The sequence below is a fragment of the Lathamus discolor genome, chromosome 4, assembly GCF_037157495.1.
Source record: "Lathamus discolor isolate bLatDis1 chromosome 4, bLatDis1.hap1, whole genome shotgun sequence".
NCBI lineage: Eukaryota > Metazoa > Chordata > Aves > Psittaciformes > Psittacidae > Lathamus > Lathamus discolor.
In genome coordinates this window covers 47,843,900-47,854,051 of record NC_088887.1, presented here as the reverse complement: position 1 = coordinate 47,854,051, position 10,152 = coordinate 47,843,900, and the positions used below count along the sequence as shown (strand labels likewise).

The window sequence follows — 10,152 nt, the reverse complement described above, 5'->3', positions numbered from 1 at the left end:
CTCATTACATGCGCATGGAAATCCTGGAGGAACTGGAAGTTGGTGGCCCTCATGAGCCTCCTGGTGTACCCAGTGGAGGCAGAGAAAGGCACTCTTTCTAGTGGCCTCTTTCAAAGCTGTGGAAGATAAAAATATAACCTAATGTTTACAGGAGAGCAGTGGAGAGTACATTTTACAGAAATTTTTTTAAAAGGCCCTCAAGACTAATTGTGTGAAGTGGTTAGGAAAGTGTCACAGCCATCAAGATAATGCTTACCGCTTCTCAGAGAAGACAGCATGAATTGGCAGGATCCAGTATAGTGTTCTACTCATCAGCTGGGTAAAAACTGGTTTTAGCACTAGCACACTGTATGCTGTGTACCGGATGCCCATGCAATAGGCTGTGTATCACTGTATGCACATGAAACCTGAAAGCCAGCTGAAAGAACTGCAAGGCCTGACCACAGAGATGCACCTGATGTGCTTAGCAGAGACTGTACTGCCCCACGTGTATTTGGCTGGCCCCAGAACCACTAGGATTTGGAGGTTTAAACAAAGTAAAGTTCAGTGCGCCAGCCAGATTGAGAACAGTCACATATCTGGTCTTTTCTTCATCATATCATTTATTTTAGAGCTGACAAATATTGAAGTATTGTGTCCTTTGGTGGACTCTGACACAAGAGCTACCTTTAAATCTTCCTCACCATCTGAGAGGGAGGTGGAAAAGGAAGGAAGAGATGTACAATATGGCATGGGTGTGTGAGTGAAAAAGTAGCTGGAAATTGATGTCCTCAGGGTCAACTCAAAGGACTGGCTCACTGTGCAATATTACTGTGCTGAATCAGCTTACAAAAGCGTTGATGAACTGAGGAGAATGTCATCACATGGACGGATCATGCCAATCCGACCCACATGTTGCAATACTCTCTGTGTCTTACCCAGCTTCCCTTCCCAGATGGCTAAGGAGCTTTCATAGCCACCAGCTGTTTGGGTTTGGGAGGGTTCTAATTGTTGCTATGGCAATACTTAAAATTTGCATCCCAAAACTTACCTTGTTCTAACCTGCTCATTGTCTAGACAGCCCATGCTGGAGGAGAGAAATTATCTATGATATCTAAAACACAGCCTGGATCCTGGATTCCTGCCTTTTTTTTAATTTCTTGGGTTTTTTTCTTTTTTTAGAACCAGGCGAACAGAAAGTACTTGTCCTACTTTCTAGTCAGTAAGCTGAAATTCTACATGTTTAATTATAAATCAAATAATTGACTACAAAGCTATTGTGGTATGGCCTTCCATGCTGTTGATGGTTTTAATTGCAAACTGCTACATGATGTGCTTCAGTAACAAAGAATGAGCCCTGCAGTAGAGGCAATGTCCTACTTTGTTTTTACAGTCAGGATGCAGGAAATTTTCTGGTGTGTCATTACTCTCCATGATGGAGGTGGACAAAAGAACTGAAGGCCAATCAAGGTACCAGTTAGGGATATGCTGCTGGTGCATTCAGCGTAGCACTCGTGGGGACAGCACAGGAGCGTGCTGTAGACTGTTTTTCCTGCCCCCTTTTCAGGCCCCACTCCCATAAGAGTCATGCTTCTCCTGATCCCCAAGAAGGAGCCTGCATAGCTTACACTGGACTTAAGGCTGAGACAGACCATGGTGTCTGCAGTTAGGGCATTCATCACAACAGATGGCACCCCTGTCTGGCAGTCATGGATGAGAGTAAGTACAGGGTGATGCCAAAGATGCCGAACTCGTCGGTGCCCATGGTGCCACTCATTGCATGAGGAGGCAGGGGCACCTCTCTCCTCTTCCTGGCCACAAGGATCCTAATGGCCCCCACTCTGCTGTAAAAAAAAAAGTCAACAACCCTTGATGCCAGGGTGTGTAAAAGGAGTCCCAGTGGGAGCTGCAGGCTCTCCTTCCCTCAGGCCCTCCAGTGGTGTCAGGCCGAGGGCTGGCACACTGAATCTTCTGGGAGATGATGGCACTTGCTTCTGCCTGACCAGACCACTGTCTTGTTCTCTCTCATGCATCTCAGTGAAGCATCTCCTCAATTAAATCCTTGTAGGTACTGGAAGGTCTCCCTGAAGCTGTTTCTTCTTCTCCAGGTTGAACAAGCCCCACATCTCCCAGCATCTCCTCACAGGGCAAGATGCTCCAGCTGGGTAGTCCTCTGCTGAGCTCTCTTTGGGTCATCAATAACTTCCCTGAATTAGGGACGCCTAGACACAGCACTTCAGGTGTGGTCTAACAAGAAAAGAGTAAATGGAGATAATTACATTTCTTGATCTGCTGGAGGCTGCCTCCCAGTGCCAGGGACATCTCCATTGGCTCCAAGAGAGCCTTTGCCTTGCCCAAGCATCGTTTTCAGGCACAGGGTGGCGAGATCCCTTACCATGGAGGCATTGGCACTCCTGGGGCCATCGATGGAGAGACTGTGTTGGAGAAACTGTGTCTGCAGTTTTCAACCCCATTCTAATGGAGGTGTCACTGGAGAGACGTTAGCGGAGGGCCGTGAAGGTAGGTAGAGAGGAAAAGTGCACTTGATGTATGAACAAGGGCTGACGGAGCAGGATTTGTTTATCCTGGAAAATAAACCACAAAGAGAGGAATCTATTTGCTGTCTGCTGCTACCGAATGGGAGACTGTGGAGCCAGGCTCTTCTTGGAGAACAGGGACACAGATTTCAGCAAAGGGAAATTTTGATCAGATACAAGGAAAAAATTTCACAGAGAAGGTGGCTGAGCACTGGAACAGGCTGCCCAGAGGCATTGTGCTTTTTCCAGTTTGGACACACTCAAAACTGAATTGAACAGGGCTCTGAGCAACTTTTTCTAACTGGACTTGCTCTGAATAGGGGACCTCCCAGGGCCCCTTCCAACCTGAATTCTGGGGGGATTTTGTAACATGGAAAAAATTCCAGAGGAGGCAGTATGGGTCATTTCACTGAATTTTGTCTTCAGCAGTGAGAAAGAGACACAAATTTGTGTCCTTGTGCACAGCTGTATCAGGCAGCAGCCCTATCAGCTACTCCAGAGATCCTGGCTGCTCTTTTCCACTCATTTCATCCATCTATTTCCACCCAGCATCCCACAAGGCTACACAGGATTATCTAGAGGAAGGTTTTGATAGGATGCTTGCATAGTATCTGGAGCACATTGAAGTGAGTAAGATGAATGAGATTTTCCCTCAGCGGAGTAACCTGAACTAGGAGTGATTGTCATCTGCGCAGCAGCTGTAACCCACAATGTTCTCAGTGTGGGGCAGTGAGTGCTGATGAGGAAGTGCCACCCAACCCTCCAGTGCCCCGGGAGGATGAGGAGGTTGGGATGAGGCCAGGAGGTACTAGCTCAAACAGAAACATCTCAGAGATAAATGGCAGTGCTGGTGGCAGGTGCTTGTTGCAGGTAAGGACAGGTACAACTCCAACAGGTCAGGAGAAGTGGGGAGGGGAGAAGAATTGTGTATTATGTGGCCAGAGATGTACAGGGACTTCCTAATGGGAGAGAGTAACTGCAAATCTCTTTAAGTGATTACTGTTTTCCTCTCCTGTCCACAATTCTGCTTATCTCTGTGAATCTGTACCTGCATGGAAGGCCTTCTCAGAAGCAGTTCTAAACTCATTTGCTTTCTTTTTCTTAGAAAAGAAATCTTGAAAGCTACCACCAAGATGGACTGAAAACTACGCTCTCCTTTACTCATGACCAGAAAAATCTGGAGTCTTTCTTTGCTAAATGCAGAGACTGAGCAGGGCCAATTACCTGCAGTGACAAACAGTGGTAAAGCAAGTCTTTGGGCAGAATAAATGTGAAATCCTCCCAGTCTGCTACGACATCTTTCAGGCATATCTAGTCATTGAAGCTGAGTATCGCCAGTTGTGCTAAACTGTTAAGCTGTTGAGTTTCTGTTTGCAAGCCACTAACAAAAAATAAGCTAAAATAGTCTTGCTGTGCCTGCTCTTGCCTAGCATTGCTGAGGGAAGTGAAACTTAAAGCCCAGATCAATTCAAGTTTCTTGGAAAAACATGCGAGTCCTTTGTGCTGTTGATGTGCTCCAGTACCTTCCTGTTAAAGCAGGTTTTTTCTTCAGCAGTGTCAAGGGATGTGACTTCTTAAACAGGGACAAGTGAGCTGCTAATTTATTGCACAAGGGAGTCTCTCTTGTCCTCACTCTGCTAAGTGTACTGATGTGGCTGTGCAGAACATCTCTGTGCTCAGGGAATTTTTTGGTCTTGCATTTTTTTAGGTAAAGAGCTATATCCATTTTCCTTTCTCTTATTTGCAACAGCAGTTTCTAGGCAGTATTGACTCAAAATCCTCTATTTTTATGTGACTAACTTTAGCAGCATAAAGCTAAGTGGTTGAGATTACTGTAAGAACTTGGAGTCCAATCTCTAATTTTACTTTTGTTTTTTATCCAAACTGAAGCATATGCATGCATGAAGACAAAAACCCCACAGAGTATAAGGGGGACATCAAGATGACTGACCCACTGACAAATTTGTGGTTTAAGGCTAATATGGAGAAGTACACATCTCCGTCAGCCATTATATTATTTCAGCATGAAGCACTCGTGGAGGAGAGCTGGTTTCCTCTCTTCCACCCTCCCTGGCTGGTGCCCTGTCTGTGAATGCCTCGCACCAGTGCCTCTCCAGCTGCCAAAGGCACAGCATAGGCAGAGATCCTCTGCCAGTAAAGACTGATGCATTAGGCTTTTTCCTTGATGTGCTATGTAGAAGCAGTGAAGGTTGTTGCTATGGTGGGAGGCTGTTTAGCAGGGTCACCTCGTGCTGGGGGTTCCAAGTGTGGAAATTCAGGGGGTCTGGATGGCAGCCCAAGACTGCCAGGGCTGTGCTGAAGCAGGGTGGCTCCTGGTGAGGAGGAGGAGGATGAGGGGGAGAAGAAGGAGGAGAGGATTCAGGCCTGAGCTCCTCATTCAGGCAGTGATGGCATCCTGCCTGCCAGGGGCCCAGGAGAGACATCCAGGTACAGGCAGTGCCCCCCATCTCCCCTGTGGTCTAGTGGGGTTCCTGCCATTGCTGGAGTGAGAGCTGCATGTGGATAAGTCAGCTCCAGCAGAGCAGCAGGTTTTTCTTTTCCAGTTGCATTTCTCTACAGCCCCAAGAGCAGATGATGTTGGCCACTGTGTTGTGTGAAGCACTATTGCTGTGATCTGTATAAACAATTACTGGAACCTTTGTTTATTAATCTCTGATTAAAATCCTGAGTAATTTAGATGCAAATTAACTGCTTTGCTTATGATCCTGGTGAGCAGCCAAGCCGGCCGTTGGTGTGGCAGAGCTGGCTGTCGTCTCTAGTAGCTACACTGCTATTGGGCTTGATACCCCAGCACACATTGCTATAAAACTCCTCAGCCACATGCTAAACCCACTGCAAGGTGCAGAGCAAGCCCACGCAGCAACAGGTAGGTTGGACCCAATGGCTCCCTGGTTGGAGGATGGGTGAAATGGCCTTTCAGTACTTAAAGAGGGCCTATAAGAAAGATGGGGAGAGACTTTTTAGCAAGGCCTCTTCCAGTAGGACGCGGGTTTAAACTAAAGGAGGGGAGATTTCAGGCTGGACATGAGGAAAAATGTCGTACAATGAGGGTGGTAAAATATTGGCACAAGTTGCTCAGGGCACAGCTACAGATTGGGCAAAGAAGAGATTCAGAGCAGCCCTGCGGAGAAGGACTTGGGGGTGCTGGATGATGAGTAAATGAACATGAGCTGGCAGTGTGTGCTTGCAGCCCAGAAAGCCAACCGTATCCTGGGCTGCATCAAAAGGAGCGTGACCAGCAGGTCGAAGGAGGTGATCCTGCCCCTCTACTCTGCTCTTGTGAGACCTCACCTGGAGTATTGTGTGCAGTTCTGGTGTCCTCAACATCAAAAGGACATGGAACTGCTGGAACAAGTCCAGAGGAGGGCCACGAGGATGATCAGGGGACTGGAGCACCTCCCGTATGAAGACAGGCTGAGGAAGTTGGGGCTGTTCAGCCTGGAGAAGAGAAGGCTGCGTGGAGACCTCATAGCAGCCTTCCAGTACCTGAAGGGGGCCTATAGGGATGCTGGGGAGGGACTCTTCATCAGGGACTATAGTGACAGGACAAGGGGTAATGGGTTCAAACTTAAACAGGGTAAGTTTAGATTGGATATAAGGAGGAAATTCTTTCCTGTTAGGGTGGCGAGGCACTGGAATGGGTTGCCCAGGGAAGTTGTGAGTGCTCCATCCCTGGCAGTGTTCAAGGCCAGGTTGGATGAAGCCTTGGGTGGGATGGTTTAGTGTGAGGTGTCCCCGCCTATGGCAGGGGGGTTGGAACTAGATGATCTTGAGGTCCTTTCCAACCCTAACTATTCTATGATTCTATGATTCTATGTGCCATCCCTGGAGACATTCAAAGCCAGGCTGGATGTGGTTTGGAGCAACCTGCTCTAGTTGAAGATTTCCTTACTCATTGCAGAGGGGTTGAACCAGATGACCTTTGAAAGCCACTTCCAACCCAAGCTATCCTCTGATTCTATGATAAACCTCTCCTTGTTTGATGGGATCAGGCACCCTTTCCCTCTTGTCCTCAAAAAAGGAGGACATTGTCATGTCATTGTCAGCACATGTATCTGAGGTGCTGCAGAACAGGGCCTGAGTACTGGAGGATTTCTGAAGGATTCTCTTTGCATGGTGACAAGGAAAGAAGTTGTGGGCAATCTCCTTTTTCTTATGAACTTCTGGAAGGCAAGTTGACACTTCAGCAATATTCCCAGCTATCAATGCAAGTGGGTAGCCCAGCTTTTTCTCAGCTGTGTGCAATGATAGCTCAAAATACCCAGCTAAAACATCATGAGGGATGAAGAAGTGATTTGCTAAATATTTTAATTTTTTTAATATGTATTTGTTGTTAACGAAATTCAGGTAAGCTATTGATTAGATTAATTTTGTTTTGGTAGCTGAAGATACAAATACTTATGGATATTTTTTTGAGTGAAAAACAGGTTTTGAATGACATGTTACATCTCTTCCCCTTCCCCTTCCAGAGCTGATGACAGTTGGAGAGAGGTGATGCTAAAGCCTGGGACAAACCTGTGATGTTTTTTGCCATGCTCTGCCTGAAGGCTATTGTTCCTGCTCCCCAACTGCAGTGACTCTATTTGTTAGTCTACTATTTAAAGCAATGACTTTTAAAAAACATAATTAAATTCTTAATTTAGTAGGAAAGCCCCAAACCCCAGCTCTTCTAAATGTAAAATAATTTATATATTTTAGAAACATAGAATCATAGAATAGTCAGGGTTGGAAAGGACCTCAAGATCATCTAGTTCCAACCCCCCTGCCATGGGCAGGGACACCTCACACTAAACCATCCCACGCAAGGCTTCATCCAACCTGGCCTTGAACACCGCCAGGGATGGAGCACTCACAACCTCCCATACATTTTATGTATGCATAAAGGAAAAAAAAGCCATGGAAAGGCATTATTTTGTATTGTTCTTAAGCAGACTACCCCATCCCTTCATATCTCACCAAGAGTATGATGATCCACTGGTTTCCAGCCAAAAAACACTTGAAAACTGTGGGGGCCATGTCCTGTGCAAATGTTCTTCCACAGGGGTGTAGCAGCGGAGCCAGAAAAAAAGGCTGTGCTGTTTAGATGGCGGTGTGAACACCAGATTTGAAAAGCAAGTACAGTTTTACATTGCAGGGCACAGTCTCTAACGGAGTAATTCCCAGTTAGAATCCCATGTGTCGTGGTTTAAACCGATCCACACAGCTTGTCCACTCACCACCCCCCCACCTTTTTCTCCCTCTTTCTTTCCTCTCCATCCCCCCCCCACCCCCACCCCCACCCCGGGCTCCCGGAGGAATGGGGAGGAGAATCAGGAGAATGTAACTCCCACGGGTTGAGATAAGAACAGCCCAGTAACTAAGGTATAACACAAACCACTGCTGCTACCGCCAATGATAATAATGATAAGAGAAAATAACAAGGGAAGAGAATACAATACCACCGCTGAACGAGTTCGACCCCCTTGAAGAGAGCCCGTGCTCTTCTGGGTAACTCCCAGTTACCTCCCTGGGCATGACGTGCTGTGGTATGGAATACCTCTTTGGCTAGCATGGGTCAGGTGTCCTGTCTCTGCTTCATCCCAGCCTCCCCTTGTCCCTGGAAGAACATGAGACTCACAAAGTCCTTGGCCAGAATAGACATTACTTAGCAACAATTAAAAACAATCAGTGTTATCAGCTCTGTTCCCAGGCTGGAAGTCGAAACACAGCGCTGCACCAGCTACTAAGAAGGAGAAAAGCTGCTACTGGTGAACCCAGGACACCATGGTATAGGCATAGGAAGGCACTGTGCTCCCAAGACCAGCAAGGCTCATAAAGGACACTTTCCTACAGTTTACCTGAGCTTTGAATCCTTTGGTGCTGTGTGGGGGCTGAGCCCCAGTAGAGGGACACAGGGCATTTGTGGTTGTGCTGAGCAGAGGCTGCAAAGCCTTTTCTCCAGTGGGACATTTCCAGGATGTCTCCATCACCTGCCTGCCTGGTTTTCTGAATGGCATGAGTAGGACTGGATTTACGAGATGTCCACCCCTCTGGTTTGGGTCCAACCTGTATGGCAGGCTGCAAAGCTGTGGGAAGTCAAGAAAGGAGCATGGCGTGGCAGCACATGGGTGAATGTGGCTTTTGCATGGTGCTCAACCACTGCAAAAGCTTTTCCTCCTCATGTGAGAGTGTTGGTGCTCCTCCAGCTTCAAGCTGACACGCAACTGGCTGAGGATACTTCAGCAGTTAGGCAAGCTTGCCTGGTTATGCCAGAGCCTAAGAAAGGAGGATTTATTAGCTTTTAAAAGCACAGCTCTCTAATAGAAGTCCATGGGAGTTCATAGTGAGGCCTGGGGTGATATTATTTTCATCAGAATAAAAGTTTAGCATGCTTCCTAGGACTAAGCAGAATTAGGCTTTGATGATACCTGCTTCAGGCCAGAAGAAATAACTTGTCTGTTTTTCGAAGGGCTGCCAGTAGCTCTAATAAAAGATGTTTTGCTCCCCACAAGTTTAAAGTCCTTGAAGCTAGAGCAACAATTCTATTAAAGGCTTGGTTGTTTTGCTATTTAAAGTAATAATTTTTTTTTAAAAAAGAAAACTTTCCTGCATTTTTTAATGAAAACATAATGGTGGGAAGTAGCAGCCAGAAAAGTAGACTTCCCCAAATCACGCTTTGAAATACCACGTTAGATCTTGTAGTAAATGGGCTTTGCTGTTCAGAAATTCTTTCACATACTGGAGCGCTTTCCCTGAAAACCCCCTGCTGGGCTCTTAAAAGCAAATTTACAGAATTTCTGAGTGTTTGGACTTGCTCCAAATGGTGCCATTGAGATAAAAATGTTCAAAAAAGAAAAAAATAAAACCACTACTATTTTACCTTATGCTGATAAATATGATCTAATTTGGCTCTGTTTTTTGTCTTGACTGCATGATGTGGGTTAACTTGCTTAAAAGGGAAGTGAAAATAGATCATTGGAAACAACTGAAGCAGGTACCCCTTAAGAAAATAAGTTCTTAATTCCCTAGGCACTTCCTTGGGAAGGAAACACAGTAACACTTTGTGAGGGCTGAGCTGCTAAATAGAAATATGGAGGTTTTCCCTTTTCTATTTTTTTTTTCCCCCATCCACATGGGCACTCAACTGGGAAGTTCCTGCTAAAAACAGTGCCACCAAACCTGAGAGCAGCTCGGGAAGGATGTTTTTAGAGCCAAGTTCCTTGATTTCCCACCCTTAGCCAAGGTCAGAGCTGTTCCTGGAAGCTACACGGCATCTTGGAAATAAACAAGTTATGCTGAATTAATCTTTCAAAAATGCTTTATGTGGAAATACATGAGGAAAGGATGCCTTCCCTTCTAAGATATTTGCCTGTGTATTAAATACTTTCCACTGTCTCAGGGGAGCCTGGCAAGCACTCACAGCCCGGTGCATATAGTTTGTCAAAGCTTAATGAACTCTTGACTGGAAGTTCTCTGTGGCTTTGTGGAGATTAGGCTAGCAACCACATTTGTGCTTCAAGCTGAAATGAATCAGTCTCCACAGGCGACCTGACTTCCAGAGTGGTTTCCTGTCAAAATCTTTCTCCAAAAAAATTTATTACTGTCTTTCGCCTTCTTTCCACTCACCTCCCTCTCC

At 46.1% G+C, this 10,152-nt stretch overlaps 1 long non-coding RNA gene across 1 annotated transcript; it reads right to left on the bottom strand.

Moving 5' to 3' along the window:
- Nucleotides 1-548: 548 nt before the first annotated feature.
- LOC136012650 (uncharacterized) lies at nt 549-7,715 on the bottom strand. The gene is made up of 3 exons (XR_010611875.1): nt 7,494-7,715; nt 2,375-2,564; nt 549-2,226 (listed from the first exon to the last, which is right to left on the bottom strand). It is a non-coding gene; the product is annotated as an uncharacterized LOC136012650 (long non-coding RNA).
- Nucleotides 7,716-10,152: the final 2,437 nt, after the last annotated feature.